Here is a 12,141-nt window from a genome sequence, read left to right as displayed (position 1 = left end):
GCTTAGTTGGAGCACATGTTACTTTTAGTTGGAAGCACATGTAGGTTACGATGTGAGCACAAGTTAGTTCACATTTGAAGCACATGTTAGTGCTAGGTGGGACAACATTCATGTAGGGAGCACATGTGAATTCATGTAAGGAGCACACGTTACTGTTGGTTTGGAGCACACCTTAAAAACACGCATGTTGGTGCTAGTTGGGAGCACAAGATAATGTTGGTTTTGAGCCCGTGTTGAAAACATGCAAATTAGTGCTAGTTGGGAGCACATGTTATTGCTTGTTGGGAGCATAGATTTATCCGGAAAAAACCAATATGCATGAGATATGGTTTCGGAGACCTCGATGCGAAGAACACAGTGGTGCACATGGTTCATACTTTAGATGCACGATTATAAGTAAATTTTGTTTTGAAGAAACGGAACTAAAAATAAAAGTATGAAAGAATCCACCCATCCCTCCTATACGTGGAGAGAAAACCCCACCAAAATACCTAGGCTGCGATGATACTTGTAGCCACAAGATGAGATATTGGGTAACCTTTGCAAGAGGTATCCCTTAACTAGTGATTTAGTTCTTTCCCTCTCTGGAAAAACACCCTCCCCCCCAAATTAAAATTAAGTGTAACCATGACACTTATTTTGGATTGGCGGGAGTACATTTTTATGCCCAAAAAGTTGATTTTTATTTTTCCTTGAAAAGTTGAAGCTTATATATTAAATAAAACCATCCCTTATAGGGCTTCCTTAGAAGATTAAGATATTATAGACAAGTCCTTAAATAATTTGCACCATTTTCCTTCAATATTCATGGATGACGCGCCATGAGAAAAAGTCGTTGCCACCTTTGGCCCTCCGTCTCACATAACCTATCTTGTTGAAACCGAGAAAGCTTGTAGAAGGGGTTGGGTAATAATCGATGTAAACTAGAAAATGTGATGACCACAAACTAGGTAGATCGCAGCCATAGAGAAGTTGGCACCAAGGAAGGCCAAATGATATGTAACACCCCAGGTTCCTGCCAAACCTGGTGAGGCTATGATACGTCCATTTTGCATCATGTTTACCTACTGTTATTTATAAGTTTTTATGCATAATAATGCCTTTTGGAGTAATTCTAATGCCTTTTCTCTCATAATATGCAAGGTTCACACAAAGAGGGAGAATTTCGGCAGCTGGGAATCTGGACCTGAAAAAGCTACGTCGGGCTACCTATTCTGTACAACTCCAAATGAGCTGAAACTTCACGAGGAATTTTTATGGAATAAATAAGAAATACTGGAGCAAATAACTACCGGAGGGGGGCCACCTGGTGAGCACAAGACACCAGGGCGTGCCAGGCCCCCCAGGCGCGCCCTGGTGGGTTGTGCTCAGCCCAGCCCACCTCCGGTGCCCATTGATACGTCTCCAACGTATCTATAATTTTTGATTGTTCCATGTTATTATATTATCTGTTTTGGATATTTTATATATATGCATTAATATGCTATTTTATATGATTTTTGGGACTAACCTATTAACCTAGAGCCCAGTGCCAGTTCCTGTTTTTTTTCTTGTTTTAGAGTTTCGCAGAAAAGGAATACCAAACGGAATGAAACTTTCACGATGATTTTTCTTGGACTAGAAGACACCCAGGAGACTTGGAGTGCAAGTCAGAAGAGCCACGAGGCGGCCACAAGGGTGGAGGGCGCGCCCACGGGGGTAGGGCGCGCCCCCTGACCTTGTGGGCCCCTCGGTGACCCCTTGACCTAGATCTTCCTCCTATATATTCTCAAATATCCCAAAAACTTCCAGGGGAGCCACGAAACCACTTTTCCCCCGCCGCAACCTTCTGTACCCACATCTAGGGGCCTTTTCCACCGTATTGTATTGTTGCTGTCGAGGATAACAAGATGGGGTTTTCATCATATTGCTTGAGTTCATCCCGCTACATCATGTCATCTTACTTAATGCGTTACTTTGTTCTTATGAACTTAATACTCTAGATGCAGGCAGGAGTCGGTCGATGTGTGGAGTAATAATAGTAGATGCAGGCAGGAGTCGGTCTACTTGATACGGACGTGATGCCTATATTCATGATCATTGCCTTAGATATCGTCATAACTTTGCGCTTTTCTATCAATTGCTCGACGGTAATTTCTTCACCCACCGTAATAATTTCTATCTTGAGAGAAGCCTCTAGTGAAACCTATGGCCCCCGAGTCTATTTTCCATCATATAAGTTTCCGATCTACAATTTCAGTTTCCTATTTACTTTCTTTGCAATCTTTTACTTTCTGTTCCATAAACCAAAAATACCAAAAATATTACTTTACCGTTTATCCATCTCTATCAGATCTCACGTTGCAATTAACCGTGAAGGGATTGACAACCCCTTTATCGCGTTGGGTGCAAGTTGGTGTTTGTTTGTGCAGGTATTCGGTGGCTTGCACGTTGTATCCTACTGGATTGATACCTTGGTTCTCAAAAGCTGAGGGAAATACTTACTCTACTTTGCTGCATCACCCTTTCCTCTTCAAGGGAGAAACCAACGCAAGCTCAAGAGGTAGCACCCATATTCTAGTATATAAGTCACTTTGACCTAGAAAAAATAAGGTGAGGATTTTGGGGACGGAGCGCTGCCGTCTTGAGGCGGAACTTGGGCATGAGCACTTTTGCCCTCTGGCGGAGCGATTCCGCCAGGGGAACTTCCCTCCCGGAGGGGGAAATCATCGTCATCATCATCACCAACAACTCTCCCATCATGGGGAGGGCAATCTTCATCAACATCTTCAACAGAACCATCTCCTCTCAAACCCTAGTTCATCTCTTGTGTTCAATCTTTGTACCGGCCGGAACTATAGATTGGTACTTGTGGGTGACTAGTAGTGTTGATTACATCTTGTAGTTGATTACTATATGGTTAATTTGGTGGAAGATTATATGTTCAGATCCATTATGCTATTTAATACCCCTTTGATCTTGAGCATGATTATCATATGTGAGTAGTTACTTTTGTTCTTGAGGTCACGGGAGAAATCTTGTTTCAAGTAATCATGTGAATGTGATATGTGTTCAATATTTTGATAGTATGTATGTTGTGATTCCCTTAGTGGTGTCATGTGAACGTCGACTACATGACACTTCACCATATTTGGGCCTAAGGGAACGCATTGTGGAGTAGTTATTAGATGATGGGTTGCAAGAGTGACAGAAGTTTAAACCCTAGTTTATGCGCTATTCCGTAAGGGACCATTTGGATCCAAAAGTTTAATGCTATGGGTAGAATTTATTCTTAATACTTTTCTCGTAGTTGCGGATGCTTGCGAGGGGGTTAATCATAAGTAGGAGGTTTGTTCAAGTAAGAACATCACCTAAGCAGCGATCCACCCACATATCAAATTATCAATGTAGCGAACACAAATCAAACCAACATGATGAAAGTGACTAGATGAAATTTTCGTGTATCCTCAAGAACACTTTGCTTATTATAAGAACCCGTTTTTGCCTCAAAAGGATTGGGCTACCTTGCTTCATTTTTATTACTACTATCGTTACTTGCTCGTTATCGATTATCTTGCTATCAAACTACTCGCTACTTATAATTTCAGTGCTTGCAGACAATACCTTACTGAAAACCGCTTGTCATTTCCATCTGCTCCTCGTTGGGTTCGACACTCTTACTTATCGAAAGGACTACAATTGATCCCCTATACTTGCGGGTCATCAAGGCTCTTTTCTAGCGCCGTTGCTGGGGAGTGAAGCGCTCTTGGTAAGGAAAAATTATTACTACATGCTGAAATTTACTGTCACTTGTTACTATGGAAAACAATCCTTTGAGGGGTTTGTTCGGGGTATCTTCACCTCGACCGGAACCACAATTAGTTACCCCTCAATGCACTGCACCTACTGAAAATACTGAATATGAAATTCCTTCGGGTATGATAGAACAACTGCTAGCTAATCCTTATGCAGGAGATGGAACCAAACATCCTGATATGCACTTGATATATGTGGAAGAAATTTGTGGATTATTTAAGCTTGCAGGTTTACCCGAAGATGAAGCTAAGAAGAAGGTTTTTCCTTTATCTTTGAAGGGAAGAGCATTGGCATGGTATAGGCTATGCGATGATATTGGATCTTCGAATTGGAATAGATCAAAATTGGAGTTTCACCAAAAACATTATCCTATGCATCTAGTTCATCATGATCGGAATTATATATATAACTAGTCATCAACCCGTGCAACTGCACAGGCTAGAAATAAAGTTGTACATAATTTAGGATATCATATATTGTTAATAAGAGTTACATGAGAAGACAAAATTCACTTAATGGAACTACTGGTTCAAAATAGTTGTTCAACCCTACAATGTAATACTCTAGTTATGTCACATCCTATGAATTAAGGTTTACTATGCATACACGTTATTATTATTATTGTGTGCATCAATTTATTTTTGATTAAAATTAGGATTTGTAGCCACTCTATATTACAAAGAAGGTGATGTTTGATAGGCTCTTCGCTTTTGTCCTTTAGTTTCAACTTGGAAAATAATTTTCCAAGCAAGAAAAATATTGTGTTGAGTCTATACAGGGTTCTACGTGCATTTGTTTTTGTGGCAGATGTTTCTTCTCCGTGAGATAAACATCTTAATATATGATGCGCAATATATGTAGTATAAAATCATATACAGGTAATAAACAACAAACCCCCCACATTATATAGTTTTATTTGCGGGGAAGTAATAACATTCTAGTCTTGCAGTTTTTACCTGCCTTTAGAATTGTGTGTTCCACAGAGGGCCTACTTTCAATATTGTTTGCCAAAACAAATAAAAGTATTAAGATTTTTTATACCTGTGTAGTCAACGTAACTTTCGCTCTGTTTCCTTTTCAGCGAACTATATGCCCTAAAAAAACTTGCCATCGCTATGGACAAACTCTTCAAAGCTGCCCATATGTTTGCAAAATGTCTACAAAGTTCATATCCTACAGTATTGGAGCAAAAACAATGAAAAATTCATATTGTTTCTAGAAGCGACTGGTAGTAAAGTGCAATTAAATGAAGATCTACATCTTTCACATATTGTTTACTTTCACTTTGGAGGAGTGGCATATCGGAGCACATAGACAATTACTTGGTAATGTTTTTTATGGTGGGGCTTCTGATATTGGCTATGCGGAGTAAGAAACTGGTCTGATTACCACCCATCCAATAATATACATCTCACTACAGACGCGAGGCAGTAAATTACGTGTTTTCATGTGAAGATAGTCAATTTGAGGCCATGGTAGACATTTCTCAGCGAAAGTACAACAAAAATATCTTGATAATAACTGTTTTGATTCCACAAAACTGCTGGATGACATCTTACCAAATTATCACAATTTTGTGAGGAGTAAAAAATTAGTAACTACTGAGGTAACGAACTCTGGCTTGGGGTTTATGAATAACATTTGCTAGCATAGAAAGTACAATATTTCTGTTGATGAAGTTAATAACACATTATGATATCGGGCAACGGGGAGGGGACTGAGAAAGATAACGAAAATTTTACATCGCAAGAAGCTATCACTTTGAACTCTCTAAACTGTGTCCAAAGGAAAACTCATGGTTAATTAGTGTGCTTAACTTTCCTGTTACTGTGGTTAGAAATAAGCCGACTTCCTAAATTATGATACTCTCTAGGAATACAGATTCCGACCATGGACTAATTCATAGTACAATCTATATATGAAGTGCAAGCCAAGAATTACTTAGTAACGAAATAGTGTAGAAAATCCTATTAATTTACTATGGTAGTAGATACCAAGTCTACACTGTAGCAGGCTGTTCGTTGCTGTCACCAGTGCACCACTGAACGCAGATATGGTTGTCGCTCCAGTAGGCGTATTAAATGATAGGCTCACTCAAGCAATATGGGCAATGCTAAAATAAAAAGTGAGGTAACCACGATGAACAACCCATTAGAGTAATTAGTTGGAGCATGTAACATCTCAATATGTAGATTGACTGTAAGCGGCCGGCCAGCATAGTAGGCAAGGCATAATTGGCTGCCGCTGTCGATGATGTATACATCCGATGAAGATTGTGAGAAGAGTAGTGGTGCACTGAAAGAAGGTTCACGCATTGGGAATTAGATCGGATGATAACTATAGTGATTGGAAATTCGGGTTTGCTGAGAGGGCTAACACAACCATAATCGAAATTCCTGGTCATTCAGGTCTACCAACATAAAAAAATTATGTAATGTGCCGAAAGTTTTAATATTGAGTAATGTCCAAAAGGTTCTCTGGTTTTTACAAACAGAAATGTGATTTTGAAATAAGCATGTAGGTGTGAAGAATCAACCATAGACGAATTTTGATAAGTACAAAACATACAGAGGAACTACTACATCAACCCAAAGTCAAAATCTTCAGTGCTAGCTTTCAACACTGTCGTAATTACATACAACAAAGGAAGCTGGTAAAATTCAGTAATGGCAGACAGTATATATAGAAGATTCTATTAAATACTTACATTGTTGGATCAACTAATAAAAGAAATCAGCAAATCTAGAAGCAGAATAGATCAACGTCATATTCGAAGATCTTACATGTAGTACTCTTCCCCCTTTTCCTCCCTGATAAAAAGAAGAAGCAAGAGGTAGAATGGACTCAAGTTGTTCCGTGATAACAATAGATTCAGCACCAGATTAGCGATTGATAGTTTCGATCAAATTTGAAGTATCTAAAAGCGAAGACATGAATGTGTGACATAGTTGGCGGAATTTCATACTGTAGTTAGTTATCCTTTTTTTGTTTCTAGGTGAAAAAAGGTCTTGTACATAATAGTATACAAACAAAAAGTGCGGATGATATAAGGTACACAGTCATGAAACACATTATTGTGTAATTTTATTTATATTAAGCAAGTTTTATTCCTCTATCATGTGCAATGTAAAAAGCATGTCCGCTTCCTCTTCTTTTTATGATGGAGAAATCAAGTAGCTAGAAAATCACTTCTGCTCTAATCTGTACTAATGAACACTACTTAAAAAGCATCTGACTAAATCCAGCTATTAGAAAAATATTATAACAGAACCATATCTTTCATGTTCTTATCCATGTAGAAGCCTATCTGTAATTTTCTTTTTGCATCATATTGTAGATATCTATGCTATACGTGTAGTTAGCAAATTATAGATGACAATGGATCCGAGACAAAGGAATAGAAGGCGAGAAAATAAAGACCGTACCATGAATTTGGTCGGCTGTTTGGAGTGCACCGCAAGTATGTCTCGCTGTTAGACAAAAGCACCAGTCGAGGTGGCCGAGGAAATAAAATAGCTCAGGAAGTCAGGATGTGATACGTGAGCGTGGTTCCTCCTTTCCGGCTGGTCGAAAAGCTAGCTTGTCTTGGATCCAGCAGCCTACCTTCAAAGCCAAATTGCATACTCATGTGTCTGAGCGAGTCAAGCCAAGTATGTACGTGCCTACGCGCCGGCCATGCAGCCGTGCATGTAGTCTTGATTATAGGACACATCATGCAGCCGTGCCTAATCAACTGAAATCCGATGCCCACATGGAGGCCGTCCAATCCAGTCAAGACTGCACTTCCGCCTCAATGAAACTTCAAAGTCCAGGATTCCACGACTCATCACAACCCATCCTCCATCAACTGTCAACAGTAGCTCCTTCATACTCCTCCATAGCCACGCTTCCCGCACCCCCCTTCCTCTAGAGAACAACGGCACCGCAACATGCAAATCACCGTGCCGCCAGATTGCTGTACCATGAAAATTTAAAGGCTACAGCAATAGATTTATAGGTTAGAGAAGATGGGGGTTAGAGAGTACCTAGATTGGATCGTAATTTTGCTTCAGATGTGTGGCGGCATGGATGGAGCCTGAGGATGGTATGGAGATGAGATGCGACGTGAGTTCAGATGTGCGGGCAGGGGGTTTCATGCTGGAGGAGGATTGTGAGGACGCCCTAGGTAATGCATATCCATTGGTTAAAGGCTGTTAACACGTAGATCTAATGGTGAATTAGTTTTTTTTTCTTTTGAGGAAATCAGGTGGGATAATAGGCCAGGACTCCCGAGCCATCAGGCGGCTATAAATTGTTAATAAGTAGATCGGATGGACAATACAATTAGTTTTCTAGGATTAACGTGGAGGCTCCATTAGTGCTTCCGATTAGTAAATATAGGATAGGATTTTTGGCCCAAAGTATCGCTCTAGCCTGGGGAAGGCTTAAGTCAATGTTATATTTATGCCCCAACCATGAGCTCTCAAGAGAAATTATTATTCAGAATTTTTAAACTCGGCTTTCTCATAATGATCGATCAATGCTCGATGCTTCTTGTACTGGTTCATTTATGAAGAAGACTATTAAATTCCGGTGGGATCTTTTAGAAAGAATTAAATGCAACTCTGAAGATTGGGAACTCGATGAAGGCAAAGAGTCAGGTATTAAGCTTAAGTTTGATTGTGTTAAATATTTTATGAATACCGATGCTTTTCAAAAGTTTAGTACTAAATATGGACTTGACTCTAAGATAGTAGCCTCCTTTTGTGAATCTTTTGCTACTCATGTTGATCTCCCTAAGGAGAAGTGTTTAAATATCACCCGCCTATTAAAGAAGAATTTTAAAAACCAATAGCTAAAGATGAAACTATTATTTATAATGTTGATCCAGTTGTTCCTACTGCTTATATTGAAAAACCACATTTCCCTGTTAGGATGAAAGAACATGCTAAAGTTTCAACTATGGTCAATAAAAGTTATATTAGAACACCTAAACCAGCTGAACAAATCAAAGTAGATCCTAGTGTTGCTATGGTTAAGGATCTCCTGGTCGATAATATTGGTGGGCATGTTATTTACTTCTATGATGAAGCTGCTAGAATTGCCAAACCGATGAAAAAGATAAACATAGACCCGTTGTTGGCATGCCCGTTGTCTCACTTAAAATAGGAGATCACTGTTATCATGGTTTATGTGACATAGGTGCTAGCATGAGTGCTATTCCTTTTACCTTATATCAAGAAATTATGAATGACATAGCACCCGCTGAAATAGAAGACATAGATGCTACTGTTAAACTTGCTAATAGAGACACCATCACACCACTTGGGATTGTTAGAGATGTTGAAGTCTTGTGTGGGAAAATAAAATACCCTACTGATTTTCTTGTTCTTGGTTCCCCACAAGATGACTTTTGTCCCATTATCTTTAATAGACCTTTCTTGAACACCGTCAATGCTAAAATAGATTGTGAGAAACAAACTGTCGGTGTTAGCTCTGGTGATGAGTCTCATGAGTTTATTTTTTCCAAGTTTAGTAGAAGGCATCATAAGAAAGAATTGCCTAGTAAGAATAAAATTATTGGTCTTGCTTCTATTGTTGTACCTCCTACTGATCCTTTAGAACAATATCTGCTAGACCATGAAAATGATATGCATATGCATGGAAGAAATGAAATAGATAAGATTGTCTTTGAACAACGTCCTCTGCTTAAACACAATTTTCCTATTGAAACTCTAGGAGGCCCTCCTCCACCTAAATGAGATCATTTGTTTGAATTAAAACAGTTACCAGACACTTTGAAATATGCTTATCTTGATGAGAAAAAGATGTATCCTGTTATTATTAGTGTTAAACTTTTAGAACATGAAGAAGAAAGATTATTGAAAGTTCTAAGGAAGCACTGAGCTGCTATTGGATATACTCTTGATGATCTTAAGGGCATCAGTCCCACTCTATGTCAACACAAGATTAATATGGAACCTGATGCTAAACCCGTTGTTGATCACCAACGTCGGTTAAATCCGAAGATGAAAGAAGTGGTAAGAACGAAAATATTAAAACTTCTGGAAGCAGTTATAATCTATCCTATAGCTGATAGTAGATGGGTAAGTCCTGTTCATTGTGTCCCAAAGAAAGGAGGTATTACTGTTGTTCGTAATGATAAGAATGAACTTATTCCACAAAGAATTGTTACAGGCTATAGAATGGTAATTGATTTTAGAAAATTAAACAAAGCAACTAGAACAGATCATTACCCTCTGCCTTTTATTAATCAAATGCTAGAAAGATTGTCTAAGCACACACATTTTTGCTTCCTTGATGGATATTCTATTTTTTCACAAATACATGTTTCCCAACCTGATCAAGAAAAGACCACTTTTACTTGTCCTTTTGGGACTTATGCTTATAGACGTATGCCTTTTGGTTTATGCAATGCACCTGCTACCTTTGAAAAATGTATGACTGCTATATTCTCTGACTTCTGTGAAAATATTGTTGAGGTTTTTATGGATGAGTTTTCTGTTTATGGGAAGTCTTTTGATGATTGTTTAAGCAATCTTGATCGAGCTTTGCAGAGATGCGAGCAAAAAAATCTTGTCTTGAATTGGGAGAAGTGCCACTTTATGGTTAACGAAGGTATTGTTTTGGGCCATAAAATTTCTGAAAGAGGTATTGAGGTGGACAAAGCTAAGGTTGATGCAGTTGAGAAAATGCCATGTCCTAAGGATATCAAAGGTATTCGTAGTTTCCTTGGTCATGATGGTTTCTACAGGAGATTTATCAAAGACTTTTCAATAATTTCTAGGCCTCTTACAAATCTTTTGCAAAATGATATTCCTTTTGTTTTTGATGATGATTGTTTAGAAGCCTTCGAACCACTCAAGAAAGCCTTAATTTCTGCACCTATTGTTCAACCACCTGATTGGAACTTGCCTTTTGAAATTATGTGTGATGCTAGTGATTATGTTGTTGGTGTTGTTCTAGGACAAAGAGTTGATAAGAAACTAAATGTTATCCACTACGCAAGTAAAACTCTAGACAATGCACAAAGATATTATGCTACTACTGAAAAAGAATTTCTAGCAGTGGTGTTTGCTTGTGATAAATTTAGATCCTATATTGTAGACTCAAAAGTAATTGTTCACACTGATCATGCTGCAATAAAGTATCTTATGGAAAAGAAAGATGCTAAACCTAGGCCTATTCGATGGGTTCTTTTGCTACAAGAATTTGATTTGCATATCACTGATACAAAAGGAGCGGAGAACCCCGTGGCTGATAACTTGTCTAGGCTTGAAAATATTCTTGATGACCCACAACCTATTAATGATAGTTTTCTTGATGAGCAATTAGCTACAATAAATGTTTCTAATAGTACCCCTTGGTATGCTGACTATGCTATACATTGTTGCTAAATACATACCACCTAGCTTCACATACCAACAAAAGAAAAAAATTCTTCTATGATTTAAGACACTACTTTTGGGATGATCCACATCTTTATAAAGAAGGAGTAGATGGTATTATTAGACGTTGTGTACCTGAGCATGAACAGGGACAAATCCTATGGAAATGTCACTCCGAAGCTTATGGAGGACATCATGCGGGAGATAGAACTGCTCAAAAGGTATTGCAATCTGGGTTTTATTGGCCTACTCTCTTCAAGGATGCTCGTAGTTCATCTTATGTTGTGATGAATGTCAAAGAATAGGTAATATCGGTAAGCGTCAAGAAATGCCTATGAATTATTCACTTGCTGTTGAACCATTTGATGTTTGGGGATTTGATTACATGGGACCTTTTCCTTCCTTTAATGGGTATACTCATATTTTGGTTGCTGTTGATTATGTCACTAAGTGGGTATAAGCTATTCCAAATAGTAGTGTTGACCACGACACCTCTATTAAAATGCTTAAATAAGTTATTTTCCCAAGGTTTGGAGTCCCTTGATATTTAATGATCGACGGTGGTTCACACTTTATTCATGGTGCTTTCCGTAAAATGCTTGCCAAGTATGATGTTAACCATATAATTGCATTACCCTATCATCCTTAGTCTAGTGGTCAAGTTGAACTTAGCAAAAGAGAAATAAACTTAATTTTACAAAAACTGTCAATAGGTCCCGGAAGAATTGGTCTAAGAAATTAGATGATGCACTTTGGGCTTATAGAACAGCTTATAAAAATCCTATGGGTATGTCTCCTTATAAAATGGTTTATGGAAAAGCTTGTCACTTTCCTCTTGAGTTAGAACATAAAGCTTATTGGGCAATTAAAGAACTCTACTATGATTTCAAACTTGCTGGTGAAAAGAGGTTATTTGATATTAGCTCATTAGATGGATGGAGGAAAATGCCAAGCTATT

This window comes from Aegilops tauschii, chromosome 3 (assembly GCF_002575655.3).
Source record: "Aegilops tauschii subsp. strangulata cultivar AL8/78 chromosome 3, Aet v6.0, whole genome shotgun sequence".
Classification (NCBI taxonomy): domain Eukaryota; kingdom Viridiplantae; phylum Streptophyta; class Magnoliopsida; order Poales; family Poaceae; genus Aegilops; species Aegilops tauschii.
Note: the sequence above shows the minus strand (reverse complement) of the source record.